The sequence below is a fragment of the Mesoplodon bidens genome (assembly GCF_964165515.1).
Source record: "Mesoplodon bidens genome assembly, chromosome: 14".
NCBI classification, from domain to species: domain Eukaryota; kingdom Metazoa; phylum Chordata; class Mammalia; order Artiodactyla; family Ziphiidae; genus Mesoplodon; species Mesoplodon bidens.
The window spans coordinates 86516253-86539844 of NC_138170.1; the positions used below are offsets into that span (position 1 = coordinate 86516253).

At 38.1% G+C, this 23592-nt stretch overlaps 1 pseudogene across 1 annotated transcript; it reads right to left on the reverse strand.

The window, feature by feature from the left end:
- Positions 1–6694: 6694 nt before the first annotated feature.
- Positions 6695–8126, reverse strand: LOC308627614 (solute carrier family 28 member 3-like; annotated as a pseudogene). The gene is made up of 3 exons: positions 7842–8126; positions 7008–7706; positions 6695–6871 (listed from the first exon to the last, which is right to left on the reverse strand). The product of its transcript is annotated as a solute carrier family 28 member 3-like (transcript).
- Positions 8127–23592: the final 15466 nt, after the last annotated feature.

A 23592-nucleotide genomic window follows, 5' to 3' on the forward strand; every position in this document is an offset into this window, starting at 1 on the left:
CCATAATCATTGAAATTAAACCTCAGCTAAATTAAGTCATTTGCCTAAAGTTTCACAACTGGTAAATATGTTAGAGACACAATTTAAACCCAAATGAACCAGACTCATGAGCCTCTTTTCCATTATACTTTACTGATGGATGATTTCTTACCGTTTTGGCAATTCTAGACAAGCCAAGGATGTATGTTTGAAAGAATAGAAGAAGTACTTTTTAGTCTATTGTAGAGCTAGAACCTTGGGCCACCTGAGACCTAATTCTGCTGAGAGCAGCAGTGGGTCATCACTAGAGCCAGCTTGGCTGAAAACAGAGTAAGAACACACTCAGGACAAGCTCAGAGGGCCGAGGCCATGAAGCCCCTTCAGCTGACAGGGTGGGTGTCAGCCGTGGCTCTAGGGCGTGGCTGACTGGTAACCAGGTAACAATAAGCCCTCTGGGTCGGCGCTAGGGAAGAACAGGGTGCCTTGGTCTCCAACAGATGCTCCAAGATCCACAGTTTTTCTTATATTTTTATTTTTATTGAAGTATTTTTGACTTGCAATGTTATATTATTTTCTGCTCTATAGCAAAGTGATTCCATTATATATATATATATATATATATATATATATATATATATATATATATATATATATATATATATATATTCTTTTCCATTATGGTTTATTAGAGGATATTGAATATAGTTCCCTCTGCTATACAATAGGACCTTGTTGTTTATTTTGCATGTAGGATTGTGCATCTATTAATCCCGTACACCCAATTTACCCCTTCCCACATTTTCCCTTCCCCCGCATTTTCTCTGATAACCATAAGTCTGTTTTCTGTGTCTGTGGGTCTTCCCCGTCCACGTTTGATGCAACCCTCTGAAGTGAATTACCTCTCCCTACCCTGCTGTTTAAAAAAAGGTCCTATAAATTTTAAATTCTATACATTAGGTGGGTTTATGTCTAGACGTTCCTCTACATTTCTTTTGTCCTCCTCTTTGTGAAGGAGGACTTATTTTTCTCTTAGTCGTTTGTGCTGAGTTCTTAGCTTTAGAAATTATTAAGTAGTCATTTAATGCAACCGAGTCTTCACACAGAGAGGACAAAGTGCAGAGTAACTTGTTAAACCTTAATTCAAGATTCACCAAATGGGAGACAGAAGCCGAGGGGAATGTTCACCTGAGGGGCTTGTAGCCAGAGACCTGCAGCCTTAGAGCAAAACCATGGTCAGTTCTGAGTTAATGAGTGACTCTACTAAGGCACTGAGCTGATCCTTTTTTTTTTTTTTTTTCATGCTCTTCCTAGACATTTCAACCATCTAGGAACCTTCTTAATCAAGAAGATTGCTACCAGGAAGAGCCACAGGGAGTCCTGGAGGATTTCAGAAATACTGCCACTTCCAGGAAAAGTATACAATTTCCAAATGTCCCCTAATAGACCACATCTCTGGGTTTGCAATTCCCAAGAGCTCAATTACCTCTTTACAGTAAGACAGCACCAACTGGGCTGATTTTAAAGAACGTGTTTTAAATAAAATACAGCCTTTTACAGATCAATATGTTTTGCTTTTTGAAAAGAAAATAAAATTTCAATCCAATTACCTGTTTCAGAACACCTTTAAAGAAAAAACTGTTGCTTATGGCAAACTCGATTGACAGCATTTTTCTTGAGCCGAAAATCACTTCCAGTCACCCTAATTGCACAGGCAAACGTGAAAGATGGGGTGTGAAGTGGAGAAATCAACTTGCAATTTTTGTGAAATGTTCACGAACTGTCCAGTATTCATGAAGCCAGAAATAAGTCTAAAAGTGTGCAAATTGGAGCCCATGTCTAAGCTCTGAATATCAGAAATTGAGTTATTAAAATTCTGCTGTTCTGCTGCACGGAACAGAGGAATAAGGAAAAACTGACACCAACACATCACAGCACATAGCACCTTAAAAACGCCAGCTATAATGTGTCGACTCTCGGGAAAAGAGAGAACTGGTGACAGTTTGCCTAAGTATGGCTTCCCTGGGAAGCAGCATATTCAAGTTATGGGAAGTCTTCTATGTTACACAAAATCATTTTCAGACGTCTCACTGCTCGAGGCACCGTCCTCTTCCTCTACTCTCCTTGTTTATTTTTATGCCTGTAGCTACAGCCAAATGAATAAAACTCTAGCTGCATAGTGGTTAGAGTTTATTCCTAATTAAAGTAGAATAAAAGGAAACCAAAAGGTACAGTGTGTGAGGCACTGCCTTTCTAGTAATAGAGTAACTTGGAATTCACTTTTACCAGCTTCCTTCTGATGTGAGGACACCAGCCAGTATCTTGGTACCATCAGTGCGTGTGGGAGCTCTTTCAACCTTGCTGCCTCGTTCCATTTTAAGGCATCCACATGCTAATGCTTAGAATTTGTGCACGAGATTCCAAGGAGGATGGATGTCTTGGGACTGGTGATCTGCAAATACGGAGAGCTGACAAAAAGCACACTCTCCCCTGCTCATCACAATGAGTGTCAACCAATCCAGGAGCAATTCGACTGCTGTGACCATGGACCATTTAGCAACACTTCACACCTCCCACCCTATGTCTCTCCTTTCATTCAGCCTGTGAGGTGGCCCAGGACTCCTCAAAACACAGGGAACTTTCAAACTGCATTTTAGAGTATGTCTTGAAGGAAATGCTTGAAATATGAGATATTCCATGGATTTTGGAGATAAAAATAGGCACTGGATGCCTATTTTAATCTGTTTCAAAACAAGGTATTTTCTGATTTCATAACCATCTGAAAAATTCAATGCACAGCTAAATAAGAAAGTTGCAGGAATTTCTGCAATATTCTGCAGGAATATTGTGAAAATATTTATGACCTCTTTCCCTGAAGATGTACTGGGTATATGCCCATGGGGTGGGGCAGGCCCTAAGAAGCAGGGCTTCTGGATTGGCTAACCACACACCCACAGACATGGCTGACCAAGAAACAAAGGACCTACATGGACCACATGAACTTCCTCTTCACGTTGTTTCCTCGTGGCCTCCAAGTCCTCCTGGGGTGATGCAGAGGTGGTCCAGGTAGCAACTGTGTCACAGCTGAGGAATTTTGTGATTGGGAGACCCTCAACTTTTGGGGACTGCTGACAAACCTGCCTCTCCCGTCTCCAGGGAGAAATTTTCTTTCCTACAAGGGCTTCCCTGGGGAGGGTAGGAGACGTCTCTAGATTTATTGCCTTGGAATGTCTCTGGGCAGAGATATTTCTAAATCTCTCTGGAGGGAGATGATATTTTTATCTTTCCAAGGCTATCTGTTGTGAGAATATTCTTGAACCTTTGCTTAGAAGATGTACAGAAACACCAGACTCATGAATAATTACCTCCCAATAGTATATTTTTACATCCCTTTTTCAAACCATACTTCCAGGCAGTCTCATGTTTGTCAGAAGTTTTGAATTTTAAAGTTCCAAGCAGTTAAGCAAATTACCTTTGTGTTTCTGGAATCTTCTCTATATGTGGCATTTAGAAATGCAATTCAAACTTACCTTATTGGGAGTGTCAGAGGGCAATGCTTTCAGAAAGGGCATTTTCTATGTTCTATATTTTATTTTCTAAAGTCATTTGCATGTATTATTATTTCCTCACATAAAATCCATTTAGTTCTTAAAAAGTTTCAATAATGCTCAAATTAGGAAAACTATGGATTAAAATATAGTAGTGACACCTACCAAGGTGGACATGCATCTCTTCCTGTTGGTTATGATGCATCCTTGACATGTATTACTTCAATTAATTTGTTTGCAAAGCTTTTTGATGATTGAGACATGAAAAACATGATTTCTACAACACAAAATTTTAAAAAGAGAAGCAAAAAGAAATGCTGTTGTAGGTGGTATGACCCCTCAATCTTAATTAAGCTGAACCTAAATGAAGATGACCTTAAATTGAAATATATCCCCTACAGTATTAACAAAAAAAGATAAATCACAAGAAAACAAGTTCACTTCAGTATCTACTCTGGATGGAATATTATTTGATTGGGACCTGAAGCCCTTAAGAGACTCAGTCCTCAAACAAAAATCCAATTATATTCAATTCAGTGCTATTACAAGGGTAAATTTTACAAAGAGTTTTGATTAGGTATCAAAATTTTGACTTAACTAGAAAGTTTAATTACATTAAACTTGTACTTTGTTTTCATCATTATAATTTGACATTTACTACATGTCCATATGATGCTGAGCACCTCTTGGACCACAGTAGCCTGTAATGTTACCCCAAATATTTGAATTAGCTTGGAACCCCTGGCTGTGAGCCGAACCACTCACATTTATGCATAGTGAAGCCAAGGTTAAGGTGAAGGAATTAGGTTCCCGATGATAAAGGCTCTGACAAGTAAGTGATAAGACTCCCCATCCACAGAAGATCTGTCCACTCTGCAGATGAGAGACAGGGTCATGCTCCGGGCACCAGCCAATTAGGAAGCGATTTCTCTCTAAGTCCCAGAAAGCAAAAAACTAATATATCACAGCTTTCATAGACTTTAAATAAATAGGCATGTTGAAGGCATAAAAAATTATGAGTAATTCTGGTTTTTATGTCAATAACACTTATTAAACAGTGTCAGGGGTTCTGAGGAATATAAAGATAGACAATGGTTAAAGGGACATAAACACTAAAAATTAACATTGCAAACCAAACAACAGATAAGAGCACAGGATGAGAGATACTCCAAAGTGATTCAATGTGTGGTTAATTCATGAATTTGAGGAGGAACAATCTCTGAAAACTGAGGCAGTCACGGAAGAATGATCAAGGAGAAGAAATTAAAGTTTGATGTTAAATTTGATATAATTGTTTTTAAAATACACTGTTTTTAATGATGACTATTTCTGAAGTTAAGGTCCTATTTTTTTATGTCCCTTTTGTAATAGATATTTTTGTAATTCTAATTTACAAGTGAAAGTGCCTAAAAATAATGGGCTTTGCATATAATTGATGTATATGAGTTTTTATATGCAAGTATACATGAGGTATAAAACCCCCTAAAGCTATTTTTTTCATAAATCATAAGTGTATACCCTTCAAAATTATATTCCTGAACCCACTACTTTACTGTCAAATTTTGCCAACAAGGACAAGGCTCATAAAATTTAGCTGAATTTAAGAATATCACATTATATCCACAATACTAGTAAAATTTCAATGTAATAGAAGAATGGAGAAATAAATTACTCTTATTTATAGAAATTAGCTAATAAATCTCAATTTGAAGTACCAAAAAAAAAACTTTCTACTTTCTTTTTATTTTAATGCATTTATTTTTTTCAAGTTAAACTCTCCATTGTTCCTGGGGATTAAGAACAGGATTAAATCTTGGGTTTACTGCATCTGTATCATCACTCTGAACTTAAGTTTTCAGAAGGTGATTTTAAAAGAGGTGAATTTTACTGTACTAAAGAAAACCTGGAATTACCTTTTCTCAATCTCTTTCTTAAATTACTTTTTTGAAAAGTGTAGATTCCTGGCAAAAAAAGCCTGATTTCTTAATAATTTTTACTACCTCCTAAAAGTGGATGGCAGCCAGAAAGTCACTTAACTAAGGGAGCTGTTATGTAATGGAAGTTTCCTTGACTCAGTTAATATCAGGAATATAGGGAATGTTTTGCATGTCATGTGGAAAGCAAAGTAAATCCACAATTAAACTTTCTTTGCTAATGTGTCAGTTGCCAAATGGATAGAGAAAAACACCAAGAGAGAGAAGAAACTGCTCAAATCTTTTCCTTCTTATGCCAAAACAATACTTTCAATGATTGTTGAAACTATACAATTTTATGACATATTTCTGCCTAAATCATATAGCTCTTCAAATCTAGTGGAATCAGAAGAATACACCACTGAGATAATTTCATAAAGACATGTTTTATCAGTCATTGTGCGATAGAGGTATACCCTATTTTCCACCCAAATTGTTCCTTACAACCCAAGTTTGCATGGAGAAAATAACCCAGGCATTTATGTATTCAAAAGTAAATATCCACTTTAAATAAATTCATTGCTCCTTGCACATCCCATGATGGTTGTTTCCATTCTTGGTTTTCTTTTTTTTTTTTTCTTTTTTCTTTTTTTTTTTTTGGCCTTCTAAACTGGTTTTTATATAACATTTGATTTATGTTTACGTAAAAACTCTGTTGTGGCATAGAAAACACACTCAGAAGGACATTGCAAGGGTGTATTCCCAGTCTACCATTTCTTCAGTTAAGAATTATAATGCATCATCCTGTTTTTGAGAGGAGTTAAGTTATTTTAGTAACCAATTATAATATTTAACAATTTATTGCCAGTTATTTTTGTGTACACCCGACTGTAGGTTTCCACGTGTGACCGACACAAAGCCACACTGTAAACATTCCATCCCACCCTCCACACCTGCCGTGCGTATGCTCTGTCCGCTCTCTGTCTTGGTGCTTGTGCCTCTGCTAATCAGGTTTATCAGTTCACCAGATGGTGGAGGGGTGTGGATGACTGCCCTGGTCTGTGTGTAGCACCCCAACCTTAGGGCATAAGAATCCCTGGAACTCTGAAGAGTGATATTTGTTGAATCATTTCCTTCCTCATCCTCTTGCTTATGATCTCTTTCTATAACTGACCTTGTCCTCTCTTTCTTGTCCCTCCAGCTTAGTTACAGTGAGGACACACTTTCTGTCCTCCCCACTCTTGTCTGGGCAAATGCTCATCCACATAAAACATCCACACAGAATAAAAGCCCATTTAAAAATAAGAATGAGGACTCAGTGACGTATGGTAAATATGGTTGGACCAGCTGTGGAGACTCTGTCTGTCCAACAAATATATTGCCACAAGCAACTACAGATTCAACAGGAGATGTTCCCATAGTCACTAGCATTACCTGTCTAACCTCTCAAACAAACATGGTTGATGGTCTCAATTTGTAGTGGTCCTCCCAATCAGAGACTGCGGTGCCTGCCTCAGAATGGGGACTTCCTGTTGCATCCTCTCTCCTTTCTTCTTGCTTCGATGTGGACACAGGAATGCTTTTTAATAATCCACTGCATCAATCCGAGGTAGTACAACATGGACACCACAGTGCTGAAGAAAACCACGATGGGCAGGACCTTAAATGCAAAAAAGTGGTCTTTATATTTCTCACCAAAGACAAATGAGGGGCCAGAATCAGTGTACTCCAGGAATGTCTGAACTTGTTTCCCCAGCCAATCAAAAACCATAAATCCAGGTTCTGTCCTTAGTATCAAAAGCCCAAGAAGAAACTGTAACCCAATACCCCAAAAGACAGGTCTCCAGTAAACTTTGGTTGGGTGCTTGGAAAATAGAAATGTCAGGATAATGTACATGATGAGTCCACTGAAGGACACCAGCTGCTGTTGGCCCAGTTTGGTGGTGTCAGAGACCAGCCAGAAAATAACTCCCAGGATTAGGCAGGCCCAAATCACCCACTTCAGCCAGAACCAATGGCTGTCCAGAAGCCTTTGGCCAGGAAGAAGGAACTGAGCAATTTGAGACTCATATTTGGCCATGAAGTAATCCCAGATCACAAAGAAGATGACAACTATTGTGATCACAAAAAGAGGAAGGGCTCTGAAAGTTCAGCACACAGGCCGCAATCACCAGAGCCAGACACCCCCCCTTTTTTTTTTTTTTTTTTTTTTTTTTGCGGTACGCGGGCCTCTCACTGTTGTGGCCTCTCCCATTGCAGAGCACAGGCTCTGGACACACAGACTCTGGACCTGCAGGCTCAACGGCCATGGCTCACAGGCCCAGCCGTTCCGCGGCATGTGGGATCTTCCTGGACCAGGGCACGAACCCGTGTCCCCTGCATCGGCAGATGGACTCTCAACCACTGCGCCACCAGGGAAGTCCCAGCCACCCTTTTTGATGCGTCTCTTGATCCTCCTCCTCATCTTCATCCTTTCTTGAAGTATCCTGCTCAGTGGTGACTTGCTCTTTGCCCTGTTTGGCCTTTTCTTGCTCTCTGTTTTGTGAAACTCTACTCCTTAGTGTGTTGCCATTTCCTGATCTGTTCCAGTTTTCAAAGAGTCTTCATCACTCTGAAAGCCAGTGTTGCTACAGCCCTTGGCTGTGAGGGCTGCCATCCTCTGCAGCTCCACAGAGATTTTGCTGCTCATCAATTTCGCTGGGCTCCAAATTTTTTTCAGATGTCTGGGCTGGAGATCTCCTGTACCTCATTAATCCTTCTCATTATCTTCATTCCTCCCGGCCCATTTTCACTCTGGGAAGAAGACTCCTGTGCATGGGAACCACAGATGGTCTCCGGTGCCTCTTCCCTGATGTGTCAGATGAAGGGCCAGATGCCAGGTTCACTCCCCAGCTCACCGAGGAAAATCTGATTTATGAGTTTTTGACTTTACTTTTAGATGGTGCAAAACTGATAAGCATTCTGTAGAAACCTACTATGAATTTTGAATTTTAATCTTTCCCCAGGCTTGTGATACGCGGTATGATAGTCAGTCTCTCTATACCCTTGTGATGCTGGGCAGTAGCAACGCCCAGTCAGCTATATAATCATCAAGGTAAACAACCTATACACTTACAATGATTCTGTACCCACACAACCACTCTGTTGTCCACTTTCAGTACAGTATTCAATAAATCACATGAGATATTCAAAAATAATAAGAAGAAGAATGAAACCCTCACCTGGCTGTAATGTAGCATCTTCTCCCTGCTGGGATACTGTCAGAGAAGCTTAAGTGGGGAGGTGGGACTTTCACCTTTACTGGGTGGTAAGTAGCTCCCTCCATAATATTAGTGGAGACCATGTGGGGAGCAGTAATGGGGTACCCACCCCGGTAGCAACGGAGGCTGAGTGGGGACATGGCGCCCCACTACCACCTGGCAGTACTGAGACAGCATAACTCCTTCTCCTAACACTGCAGTGTCACAGGAAACCTTCAAAAGCAGAAGATTTAAACAAGATCGAGTCTCATTACATAGTACCTAAAATGTCCAGGATATAAATGAAGATCACTAATTGCACCACAAGCCAGGAAAATTTCAACTTGAATGAGAAAAGACAATCACAGATGTCAACACTAACGTGACAGATGTTGGAATTATCAGAAAGGACTTAAATTCAGCCTGAAAAATTAGTCTCAATAAAGAAATTAAAGATATAAAGAAAAACTAAATGGAAATTTTAGAATTGAAAAATGCAATAACTAAATTAAAAAGCTTACTGGATGAACTTACCATCATATTTGAGATAATAGCAGGCCAATCAGTGAACCTGACATAGAAGAATAGAAACAAATTAAAGAATAAAAACCATATGATCATTTCAATAGATGCAGAAAAAGCCTTTGACAAAATTCAACACCCATTTATGAAAAAAAACTCTCCAGAAGGTGGGCATAGAGGGAAACTACCTCAACATAATAAAGGCCATATATGACAAACCCACAGCAAACATCATTCTCAATGGTGAAAGGCTGAAAACATTTCCTCTACGATCGGAAACAAGACAAGGTTGTCCACTCTCACCACCATTATTCAATATAGTTTTGGAAGTTTTAACCACAGCAATCAGAGAAGAAAAAGAAATAAAAGGAATCCAAATCGGAAAAGAAGAGGTAAAACTGTCACTGTTTGCAGATGACATGATACTATACATAAAAAATCCTAAAGATGCCACCAGAAAACTACTAGAGCTAATCAATGAATTTGGTAGAGTTGCAGGATACAAAATTAATGCACAGAAATTGTTTGCATTCCTATACACTAACAATGAAAGATCAGAAAGAGAAATTAAGGAGAAACAACCCCATTCACCATTGCAACAAAAAGAATAAAATACCAGGAATAAACCTACATAAGGAGGTAAAAGACCTGTACTCAGAAAACTATAGGATACTGATGAAAGGAATCAAAGATGACACAAACAGATGAAAAGACATACCTTGTTCTTAAATTGGAAGAATTAATATTGTGAAAATGACTATACTACCCAAGGCAATCTACAGATTCAGTTCAATCCATATCAAATTACCATTGACATTTTTTACAGAACTAGAACAAAAAATCTTAAAATTTGTATGGAAACACAAAAGACCCCGAATAGCCAAAGCAGTCTTGAGGAAAAAAAACAGGGCTGGAGGAATCAGACTCCCTGACTTCAGACTATACTACAAAGCTACAGTAATCAAGACAATATGGTACTGGCATAAAAACAGAAATATAGATCAATGGAACAGGATAGAAAGCCCAGTGATAAACCCACACACCTATGGTCAACTAATCTGTGACAAAGGAGGCAAGGATATACAATGGAGAAAAGACCATTTCTTCAATAAGTGGTGCTGGGAAAACTGGACAACTACATTTAAAGAATGATATTAGAACACTCCCTAACACCATACACAAAAATAAACTCAAAATGCATTAAAGGGCTTCCCCGGTGGCACAGTGGTTGAGAATCTGCCTGCCAATGCAGGGGACATGTGTTCGAGCCCTGGTCTGGGAAGATCTCACATGCCATGCAGAAACTAGGCCTGTGAGCCACAGCTACTTAGCCTGTGCATCTGGAGCCTGTGCTCCACAACAAGAGAGGCCACTAGTGAGAGGCCCGCACACCACAATGAAGAGTGGCCCCTGCTTGCCGCAACTAGAGAAAGCCCTCACACAGAAACGAAGACCCAACACAGCCAAAAATAAATAAATAAATAAATAATTTTTAAAAAATATGCATTAGAGATCTAAATGTAAAACCAGACACTATAAAACTCTTAGAGGAAAACATAGGAAGAACACTCTTTGACATAAAGCACAGCAAGATCTTTTTTGATCCACCTCCTAGAGTAATGGATATAAAAACAAAAATAAACAAATGAGACCTAATGAAACTTAAAAGTTTTTGCAAAGCAAAGGAAACTACAAACAAAACAAAAAGACAAACCCCAGATTGGGAGAAAATATTTGCAAATGAATCAACAGACAAAGGATTAATCTCCAAAATACATAAGCAGCTCATGCAGCTCAAAATTAAAAAAACAAACAACCCAATCAAAAAATGGGCAGAAGACCTAAATAGACATTTCTCCAAAGAAGACATATAGATGGCCAATAAGTACGTGAAAAGCTGCTCAACATCACTAATTATTAGAGAAATGCAAATCAAAACTACAATAAGGTATCACCTCACACCAGTTAGAATGGGTATCATCAGAAAATCTACAAACAACAAATATTGGAGAGGGTGTGGAGGAAAGGGAACCCTCTTGCACTGTTGGTAGGAATGTAAATTGATACAGCCACTATGGAGAACAGTTTGGAGGTTCCTTAAAAAACTCAAAATAGAATTACCATATGACCCAGCAATCCCACTACCTGGCATATGCCCTGAGAAAACCATAATTCAAAAAGACACACAATGTTCATTGCAGCACTATTTACAATAGCCAGGTCATGGAAGCAACCTAAATGCCCATCGACAGATGAATGGATAAAGAAGATGTGGTACATATATACAATGGCATATTACTCAGCCATAAAAAGGAATGACATTGGGTCATTTGTAGAAAGGTGGATGGACCTAGAGACTGTCATACAGAGTGAAGTAAGTCAGAAAGAGAAAAACAAATATCATATATTAATGCATATATGTGGAACCTAAAAAAATGGTACAGATGAACCGGTTTGCAGGGCAGAAATAGAGACCCAGATGTAGAGAACAAACATATGGACACCAAGCGGGGAAAGTGGCGGGGGCAGTGGTGGTGTGATGAATTGGTAGATTGGGATTGACATATATACACTAATATGTATAAAATAGATAACTAATAAGAATTTGCTGTATAAAAAATAGAATAAAATTCAAAAATTAAAAAAAGAGAGAGAGAGAGAGACTGTGGCATGCAGTAAAAGAGCCCAGTTAAGGTATCAGAACCCAGGAACCAGACAGAGTTGGGGAATAATGTCAGGGGAGGAAGGGAATACAAATATGTATTAGTGCCTAGTCCATGCCAGGCACTGATGTTTCAACGTTATCCACAGTGTCTGATGCCAAGCAGCCCCGGTGACTGTGGTCAGTCATTGCCATGATATGTGGAAATAGTTTCCAGCTATCTAAAGGCCCACTTGCAGTCTGGGTAGTTGAGCACTGTGCCATATTTGCCACTGGGCAGCTGGAACTTGGGGTTGCCAGAGACCTTGGAAAATGAACTATTAGGCCACCCTTCTGACTGAGTCCTTCTGTAGGAGTCCTGGGTGAAACAGTTCCACTAGTCTTACCTCTTTGGAGAACCCTTCCCAGGCTGGACTTGGTGCCCTGGTGTCATGCTTCTCCAGGTCTTCTGCTTCTCTCTCAGCACCCATCACGCTGATTTGTCATCTCCATCTAATGTCTACTTACCCCACTGACTCTGGAAGCATGGGACTGAGCTCCCTCCAGGCCCTATCATTGATCTTGGCACAGAGTGGGTGATCTATATTTGTTAAATGATTGGACCAATGAATGAATTTAGATAAGCCAGAATAGTCTTTCTAGCTTCGCATTGTAAAGCAGGGAATGATGGAACGAATGTGACTTTAGGCGAGTCACCTAATTTCTCCAGACCTCAGTTTTACTTCCTGTAAAATAGATATAATAATAATCTGTCCCAGAGTCATGGGACTGTTTTGATGATTAGATGAGATAATGTATGCAATACTACTAACTACCCTTACTTGAATGTTCCTTATATTACTGGTGCTGTATTAGGCTTCAGATAATATATTTGAAGTAATAGATATAGTGGACCTTAACAAATATTTGTCTTCGTCCCCCAAAACTACTTTAAAGTTTAAATGTTCTGGGGTTTTTTTATAAAGTTTTTTTTAAGTTAAAAAAAATAAAGAATTGTAACCTACAATTCCATATCACAAAAAAATATTCTACAGGAATGAAGAAGGAATCAAGGCCATCTTAGATGAAGAGAAACTAAAAGATTTTGTCATCAGCACTTACCTTAAAAGAGTGACTAAATTCTCTAAAGTTCTCTAAAGAAAAGACAAATTATTTTAAAAAAACTAGAAACATTAAGAAGGAAAAAGAGCTTAGTATGCAAAAATATGGGTAAATACAATAAATATTTCTTCTCTTGAGTTATCTAAATTGTGTTTCAAAGTCAGACAAAACATCATAGCATTGTATGATTTGGTTGTCAACGTATGCAGAGAAAATATTTAAAACAATAATATAAATGAGGAGAGTAAAGGGATTTAAAGAGAGGTAAGACATCTACACTTGTCTCAAAATGATAAAATGTCAACACCAGGAGACTATGATAAGTTATGTATGTAAAAGGTAATACCTAGAGCCACTACTGAAAAATCGGGATAAAAGTTACAATAAAAAATACTTGACATAAATCAAAATGGAATTCTAAAAATGGCATTCACAACACACAGGAATACCCTTGTTGAAAATCAAAACAGAGAAACCAAGAGCAGAAAGAACAAAAGAAGAAAAAACACGATGACAGAACTAAGTCTTAAATCATAGACAGGATTAATCCCTACAATTTAATTAATGAATTTGTTGATTAGTTAATTAATTAAAATTTGGGTATTCAAAATGAAGGAATTAAGAATATCTTAGACTATATTGCATTATATTTTGTTATTTATTACCTGGAAAAGTGAGAATTTACCAAATTACCACTGGATCTATTTCTAAAATGCATCTTCATTTCGAATTTGTAGACTAGATGATATTTTTTTACTTGTAATTTTGAAAGAGTAGAGAGTGGTGGAAAAGTAGATACCAGTACCCAGCAAGGACTCAGGACACAGAACAATGACACTGATTACAATGTCAGCCAAGCTTGAGAGCACTCTCCTGTCCTCTTCAAGTGGGATTTGTTCTTCATTTCTTATACAGAGCTTCATTAACTTGAAATCCCAATTTAAGAGTGTTCTTGTAAGAGCAGGACCTTGTATTTTTTTTTTACTAGAAAGTTATTCCATTGACTTCCCTTTAGTGACCATGGTGATGTATTTACTCAAAGATAATTGCAACTTACTATATAAAAGTTGAAACATTTTATACACAGGGAAGAAGTAACTGAAATGTAATACCAAGCAAGAAAAGATAAAATTTGAAATGAAAATGGGTAGCAGAATTCTGCTGTAAACCCTAAGAAGTCATTTCTATTTAAATTTTGTAGAACAAAATGTAGACTAAAACTCCTTACCATACAGTCTCAGAGTTTAGATGATCAATTCTTCTAAGCCAGAACTCAGGCACCTTAGAAAACTAAGAAGAAATCTTAACAATTCTAGCTGATTCTACTAATTTGGAAAAGTAAATACAAATCAAATTATGATTTATTTGTATTAAGTGTAAGCAAAGCACACACTATCATTTGGTTTTAAACTTCTAAAACAGTCAGTTATTTTTCTATGTATCCATGAAGCCTGCTATATCCATATAATCTTCACTTGATTTATTGACAAGCTTGCCACATGCTTTTCACAACGAAATCTTGCTTCACAAAGAAGGGGAAGGAATTATAGGTTAGAATCCAAGGCACTGACATAAAACATTCAGTGTTTTAGCTTTTAAAAACATCTCAGACTTTCTAAACCTTTAAATACATATAATTGTCTTTAACATTGACAAAGTCACTTCAGGTTGAAGGAATGTGGTAGAAAACAGAACTTTTTCTGTTCTCCTGTCCTCACTATGGAAAGGTCACTTGTTGACAGAGAAGAGAGCAAATATTTGGGGACAACTGGATGAACACCACATTCTGACTCAAATACGAGGGGTCAGGGTGACACCAGCTTACATCCATGTCCCTCCCTTATGTTTCTTACTCAGTGTGATCTCGATATAATTTAAAAAAAAAGGGAATGTGTGACTCTTTATATAACCTTTCACACAGGTGAACATACACTCATGCTTACACACAAGCAATGCAACATAAAATTATTAGGCAGATTTTTCAGAAAATGTTCGCTGACTAATTAAATGAGCATCTTGCTCTCATTTCTCTAAATATTAATATAAATATTGCCCTTTTGAATGTCTACTTATCTGTGAAATAGCCCTTTCTTTGTTCATGTGCCCCTCTCTTGCAAAATAATGAATGCATGAATGCAGAGTTGTGTTCTCTCATGGGCTGGTTCTTGAAAACACAACGAGAAATAAATCTCACCTGTGCAAATCTCATCTTGGTTATTGGAGAGGGTTATGCATCGACCTGAAAAACTAACAAAAATGCTTGCTATAACGTGAGTGTGTGTCATTAACTCTCCTAGCCAACAGTTAAATGGATCAAAATGAACACTTTTGTAAAAGCAATCGTCTTGGTGAGATCACGTTCCCCAGTTGGTTTAGAATCAGCAACCAAGAAAGATAAGTAGTTTGATCATCTCTTCATGTAACTGTAATATAACATATTTAAATTTAAAGAAAACTATCCCTTTTTGATAAAAAGCAAATGTCTCATTAAAAGTATCCAAGATTCACACCATTAGTTTTGTTTGTAAGACTGCTAGAATCAAAGTGAGAAAATGAGCCAAAATTAACGTCAGACAGCAGAAATTTCATCCATCCACACAGTGATTTAAGCACTGTGTCATTTGCTTGAGAAGTCCCTTAATTACGTTATGTATTGCATCTTCACACATCAGTCTATTAGACTGAAATGCTTTCCATCATTTAGGATTTGAAGCCATTTCTGACTTCCACACTGCATTATATTTTAATAATAATGTATTCACTTATCTAACAAGTATTTTGAGGACCTATTAGGTCCAAGCACCATTCTGAGGGCACAAAAACTAAGACGCTTTCCTATTTTCAAAGACAAAAGAAGACAACCCCACACAAATGTCTGCATCCAGCATTTTGAATTGTGATGGTCCTTTCCTCTTAAGCCATTTTAAAATTTAAAATAAATTTTTTTAGGCTACTCTTTATTCTCCTACCTTAGGCACAAGCCATCTTGCCTCTTCCATCAAAGTCAGTTAATCCATGAACAAAAGAACACCTAATCCACGTGACTACATGCACTTGAAAACTCTCTGTGAAGATCCAGGTACAGTGCTTTTTGACCAAGAAAGTGCTTCATTCATCAGATTTCCAAACCATGGGTCCTAGTTGTTATCATAGGAAAGTCATTTATTTTTTTAAAGCTAAAAGGAAGCATTTCAACGAGTGATGATCTATTTTAAATTTTTTTAAGTAACTAGAAAAATAGTTACCTAGCCCACCATAAACACAGTACAGATGTTGTGATGGTTATCTTATCAACTTAAGAGAACAGCTCACTTCATCTCTGCTGAAACAGATTTAAAAAAAAATAAATTTCCCAGCATGTATCTGTTCTTTTTTTCAGATATCCAGTTATAATATTTGTCTTAAAGTAACAACTTATCAAATAATTGTATATTGCTGATTACAGAAATGTTGCCTATCTCGATGGACTCAAAAGTAATTCAAACATGACATATTGGAACTTATATTGCAGATAAAATACATCTATTTATCTCAAAAGGCATAGATATTGGCTAAAGCGATATTTTCAAAGTCATGAAAATAAGGTAATAGCAAAAGGTGTGGAGAATGCAAAAGCCTGACAGCTCCTGAAGGCTAGGGCCATGCAATTTTCTCTTCATTTTGCAGCAAGGAAATATTGATTATTTGCATTTCAGGCCTAGCTGTTTTCAATATCTCTGTTTTTGTGGACTGTGGTGATATTTAGTAGTAGAGTTCTTGAATGGGTATCATCAACTAAATTCAGTTTGTTTGCATATAAAAAACAAACCAATAAAACACATTTTAAAAGATTCACAAAGATTGTCTCAAGGATGAAATAAGGTCTTCTTTGTGTAAAAATATATGGTCTATGATAATTCTTTGTCAAGTGAAAATTGCTATGTAACACAGTGTTATAGTTCATTACAGACCTAAAGTGAAAAGTGAAAATAAACAAAGGAGCAGGCATCACCTTTGAGAAATGCTTTGCCCTTCTTCCCTTGCACTCACGCCATTCCTGCTGCTTCAGAGGCAAGCCTGCAATTCCGCCTGCCCAGGGCTCTGTGGGTCATGGGAGCCTGCTCGGTCTGGGAGGGGCAGTCGCTTGGGGATCAGTGTCCTGAGAGCAGCACAAGTGACAAATGACTAAGGGTGGCTGGTGGTGAATGTGGCGGCCCCATCACTCCTTGGGTGGGAGAGCTCTCGGACATCGTCCACACTGTCCTACAAGCTCCAAAGTAGGACTGAGTCCTATCACCCACAGCCATGACCTGCTCCCTTCCTTTCATTTCTTTCCTAGAGTCCCCTTCCAAGTTGATTGCTGTACCTGAATCCTTGTATCAGAGTCTATTTCTGAAGGAACCCAACCTAAGACAGAAAGGTTGAGTATTATACTAGAAAAATCATACACTTTAGCATAAAAACCAAACTGTGACCCCCAGCTCTGCTATCATTAATGAGTAAGATGGGATTCTGCTATCTATTTACATTCAAGGTGGGTACACAAGGTTCCTTGTAGAGTTTTAGGGGTCATCTGTGAAGAAAATAAAATGAAGTGAGAACATGCTGTATAGTACAGGGAATTCTACTTAGTGCTCTGAGTTGACCTAAATGGAAAGGAAATCCAAAAAAAGAGGGGATATATGTATACACATGGCTGATTCACTTAGCTGTACAGTAGAAACTAACACAACATTGTAAAACAACTATATATTTGTTAAATTAAATAAATAAATAAATAAATAAATAAGATAAAATGATACATTTGGTACAAGGATAAATGTTTATTTTTAAAGAAAAAAGAAGTCACAACAAATTACAAATTTTAAAAAACTGACAAATATCACAAATACAACTTAGAGAAAAAACTTTATTATTAATTAAGTGCCTAGTTCACCACTATGATGCTTTTACCCCTCTGCATTTTAACTGAATAGTTTTTGAATGCCAAATAAGCTCATAGTATTTCCTATAGATATGTTATATAGAAAAATAAAAAGGACTATTCTATGTTATCTTATAGATAATTAAGTCTTCCCTAGAATGATTGATTGGGTTTTTGGTTGATAATTTAAACTGTAAAAATTGTAAACTTAAAATGTTTATGCTAAAAAATGTTTACACTTCTTTCTCATTCATATTTCATTTTTCTTAATGTCACATAACATTTTAAGACATCAGTCCAATCTAGAAGACATATTTCTGTGTATTAACACTGCATGCTTTTGCCCTATAAACACTGGAATTCTTATAAGTTCTAATTTACACAATTCTCATAAAAATTGTATGTATTTAAAATTGTACATAGTGCATTATAAAGAACGTTTCTGGGGAGCCAAGTACTTGTGTTTTGGTTAATTGTTGTTAGTAGCAAATCCTATTACAATTTCCATAACTGATGCTTAGACATTGTTTCCACAGACATGTTTCTGGCTTTGTTCATTTTAACCCTTGTTTTTCCTCTGCCACCCTCATATATCTGGGGCCATGTGGCTTGAGACACATTTTTATTTCAAGAAAACCTCTGTATGAGTTGAAACAGGGGGATGGTGAGAGCCTTTCTGGAAAGCATTCCTACCCTGGGATGCCTAGAAACAACTTATTTATATGTGGCAGTGAATGCACCCACACAAATATATCTCAGTAAACTCAAGTTAAGCTTATCTTCCAAACCAATTTTTCCTGGGCCAAATCTCAAAAGTGTCCATAGCCATCCCACCTTTAGCCAACCCAAAAAGTGTGAGTACAAAGAAATGAAGATCATATGAACACGCATATTATCTGCAAGTTTCTTAACCATATATGGTAATGAGAATGCATACGGCCTTGGAAGAGCCTTAGAAACTTGGAAATGTTCCATGTAAATGAGGGATCCCAGAGCTTAAGTTTTATGGTAAAGCCTTGGATAGTCCTCTGTAACATTGAAATGGTAGTGTTGTGTCAGACAGGATTCTGAAAGTACTTGAGACACATATGATGGTACTTCCAGAGGCATTAATTGAAGGCTTTATTGAAGGAACATCTTTATAGAGGGACTAGTTACTGAGGTATGGCAGAAGTTTAGGAGCAAGAAAGCTATAGTTAGGTACCAAGGTCCTACCAAGCCTGGAAAGTTAGGGTAAGGGGAAGAGGATTCATTCCCGGGGCACAGGGAGAAGGGCCTTGGAATGGGTAACGCTCAGGAGCTGAGGCCAGGAGTAATGCATACGCTGCCAGAGCCACCCCTCCAGCTGTGTGCTGGGGAACTTCACTCAGAGAAATCCACAGAATTCAGCTACTCCAGGGGACCCAGAGGTGATGCATCCACAGAGGTCACCCCCCTGGGACTGGGGGCAAGGATAAGTGGGGCAAAGGGCAAATCTGAGGGTAAAAAATAGAAATAAGCAGTACAAGTATCTTCACAGGATTGCAGCCAACATTAGATTAGATAACATGTATATGAATGCATCCAGCACAGGGCAGGCTCACAGATCCTGGCTCGCACTATAATGTCTGTCCCATTATTTCTGGGATGAGATACTTAAGTGACTTTACAGCAAAAGCAGGAAGAAAAATCACAGCATTTGATGGGAAGAACATCCTAATGATGTCATGCAAGAAGTCAAGCTAGACATTTTTTCTAATTACTGTTACTTCCAGAAAAGCTCTTCTCAATAGCACATCTCTAGTGAACGGTGAATTTACATAAAGTACAAAGCATTCTCCTGTTACTGAATTTTCACTATTTAAATATTATAGCCAATCACCTATAAAGGAGTAGCAATTCCTGGTGTAGATTTTGAAAATGAGGATGTGTTAAGAATTCACCTTGAGGCACAGGAGCACATCTGGGTCAGGTTACCCAAGAACTAACAGCACGGCTAAGTGGAACGGTGCTGAAATCCTAACAAAACTGGGGGGTCCACAGGGAGAATGCTGCTTCTGCGTGGCTTTGTATCCTCATCTATGAAATGAGGGGTAGGGACTAGATAATGTATCCCAAACTGTGCACTGAGCCCCCCTTGAGGTTCACCTCTCCCTCAGAGCTCTGGGGTCACCCCTGCACATTCTGAGTCACTCTCCTTTTATCCGTTTGTGTGGATTTCACAAGAAAGTCCACAGTTGACAGAAAATATTTGAAACCCCCTAGGATCTCAAAGGTTTCTTCTTGCTTCAAAAACTAGAATGTCAAAACCCAAATGTTTTAAAAACCTACTTTTTAAAGGCCCAGCATTTTATCTCGGTTGGCCTTGCATCCAAGTCACAGCAGAAAACTTACATTTATTTCAAATCAACAGATATTTATTGAGTTCAAACTCTGTAAGGCACAGTTATAAGGCTATGTCGCCTTAGATTCATTCTAGTTTAGAATGCAAAGGGGAAAAAGGACAGGCATAGAAATTCTAAATGCCACGAAGACGTAAAATAATTCACAAGTAACCGCATAAAGGTGTAGAATGTTTCTCTTATAGAGAAAAATAAATAAATTTAGTTTTATTATTTCAAACTCATGAAGAACTCAATAGTTTCAATGCAGGTAAAAAATTACAGAATGTATCATTTTTTTCTGAAATCTTTAGCAAACAACCAACTTCCCAGTGAGGAGTCAGCTATGGTCTCATACTATGTAATTAAAATAAGTATAGTAATTAAAATAAGTATTTGTTCAAATTTAGCCCGATTGTACTAGCTAACCTTTGTGCTGTAGAATGTGGTCCAGAACATGGTAACACAAAGAACTAGGGGTCACCCACAGGCTAATGTTCAGTTTCAGGCAACAAAACTCTGAAAAAATAGTCACCATAAAATATTCTTGAAATACATGTGACTAGTATTGATTGCTTTACAAAGTACCTGTCAGATTGTTCTGTGAAGAACTGACCTATATGTTTTTTATTTATTTCATTGAAGTATAGTTGATTTACAATGTTGTGTTAATTTCTGCTGTACAGCAAAGTGATTCAGTTATACATATATTATCCTTTTTCATATTCTTTTCAATTATGGTTTGTCACAGGATATTGAATATAGTTCCCTGTGTTGTATGGTAGGACCTTGTTGTTTATCCATCCTGTATATAATAATTTTACATCTGCTAATCCCAACCTCCCAGTCCATCCCTCCCCCACTCCCACTTCCTCTAGGCAACCCCAAGTCTGTTCCCTGTATCTGTGAGTTGACTTATATTTTTAAAAGATCTGGAAGAAGAAAAAAAAGTCACTATTAAGAACAGTCAAAAAATAACCAAGTGCTTTCATCAAGACTAAAGGAAATTTTGCAGATTACTTACAATTAGTGTTTGGCAGAAACAGCTTCTACAAGATGGACATGTGACCTGTCCTTGAACGCCTGGCTTTGGAAAGGCCCGAGCTAATACCAATATTTACTTCTACACTTAATACAAGTTTATAGCAGCTAAAATGGGAATGGTGCCTCTGACCATCTCTCTGTGTATTGTAGTCAAGGTCATGTCCACCAAAGGCTCCTTGATGGGTTTCAAATTTCACCACTGCTCCTTCTTTCCATCTGGTTGTGTATCAAGCTGCTGATTCCAAAACAGCTATCCCTCCTAACCTGTTTCTGGGTGTGTTCCCATAGGAAATAGGTCCCAGGCGTCTTGGCCTTGTGGATATTAAGAACACTTGTTCCTTACCTCATGCTTTATTCCTTTCCCAAACACATCACAACCAGCCCTGTACAAGATGCCCACTAGTTCCGGGATGCTAATTGCAGTCATTTTGACATCTCTTTTTCTGCACCATTTGACTGCCCAAATCTCCCTGTGAAAGCAAGTTATTTATCTTTTTTGACTTGAAACGAGTGTTACATGATCTACTTAGGTTTTTATTTGGAGAGCTCAAAAAGAAAATTCCTCTTTGAAAGAGAATACTTTTTTCCCCTCTTTTTTCAAAATTTAACATGTCATCTCTAGTTATTTGTTGGTCCACTTACCTGTGTCCATGTCACAAAAACTGCAAAATAAATATAATTTGCAAAACTTCAGATATTGACATTTCAGAGGGAAAATGGAGAAATTCCATTTATAACTACTCACTAAATTATAGAAGCATAATACTATTTTTTGCACAGGTTATCACTATCATCATGAGGATTAATATTCATTGTGTTTAGAGGTCAGTCTTACCTGCAATTTGAATCTCGCTTTACACAAGAGGTAACTGTAGCTCAAGGATGTCGTCAGCCTGGCCTCAGGTCATACAATGATGGTAAGTGACAAGCTTGCATTCAAACCTTAGCCCTTCAGCTTAAAATGGCTTTGTGCTTCCTACTAGGAAAATAACCCATGCAGGATTTCAAGGAGGTGACAATAAAAATAGTGTGGTTTGTACTTTTGTGCCCTGAAACACTTAAAATATTTTCACCGGGGCTGCTGTTCCCAGCACAATCATTCGTTCTACATCCCTGAAACTAGCAAGAATTGACCTGTAAAGAGCCCTGAATGGCAGGGAGGTCAGCATGTTCCTGGACACTGTATTCCAGCCATTTGCAAACAATTTTGTGAAGAGGGTCTAGGACCCCATGTATAGCTAGGTTTCTCCCAGCAGAGGTACATTTTCAGGTGTAAACTTAATGAAAACCCCTCTGTCCTTTCTCTCTAAACACAGATATCCTGCTGGCTATTGAACCCTAAAGGGGAGGCTTGGATTAGATAAAATGGTATTCCTGCGGTTGAATAAAGTGGTATTTCTGTTGATGCTGATTGGCAGGCCCTCAGGGTGGTACATCTTCAAAATGCATTCCACTGAAATACTTAACTATCTGGGAGGCAGACAGACCTCAACCTTATCAGCTCTGTTACAGATAGGAATCATTCTACAATCCACGCTATCACCTGTGAATTGAGGTAACAACAAGCATAGTTCACACGAAAATAAAATGAGATCTATAAAGTGATTAGATGGGCACTAACCATGGTCATAATTGTCAGAATGAATCTGTCCTTTAACCTTTACCTTTGTTGACTTTGCATCCCACTACAGCTTCTCCTCTTAGCAAACTTAGTTGACCCTATAGGTCCTGGGTCAAGTACTACTTCTTCTATTCTTTAAGTTTTCTCACAGCCCATTTAAGTATTGTCAACTGAAACAAAATAGTACAACCTAAAAGTTGAGAATTCTGTTTTATTCTGCGGACAAAACTGAGGACTCAAGCCCAGGACGCAGCCTCTCAGAGAGCTGTGAGGGACTGCTCACAAGAGGTCGGGGGGAGCCAGGATCTACAGAGGTTTTTGCAACAAAAGCCAGATAGTCAGATCTTCAAAAGATTACTGTTAATTAAAGAAAACCAGACATCTCAAGTTCATGAATTTAATGTTTTTCTATGCATGGGAAGAGGCAAGAGTCTGGGCTCACTGGAATCAATCCTTTGATCTGCACCTCAGCTGTCTGGGGCCAGGATCCTGCTTTTCTCCATCCTGAGTCCCCTGAGGGTGCACAGCTGGAGGTGGGGGTCGGCTGCAGTGGCTGAGGGCTTGCTGGCTACAGCATCCTTTGTTTAGTGATATGACAGGTGGCATTTTTCATCCACAGTCTCCACCTGAGTTTGCACTCCTATCATGATTTCCTGGTGGTAGTTAAGGTACCCAACTGTCTTCTGGATCAGTCTCTAAGATC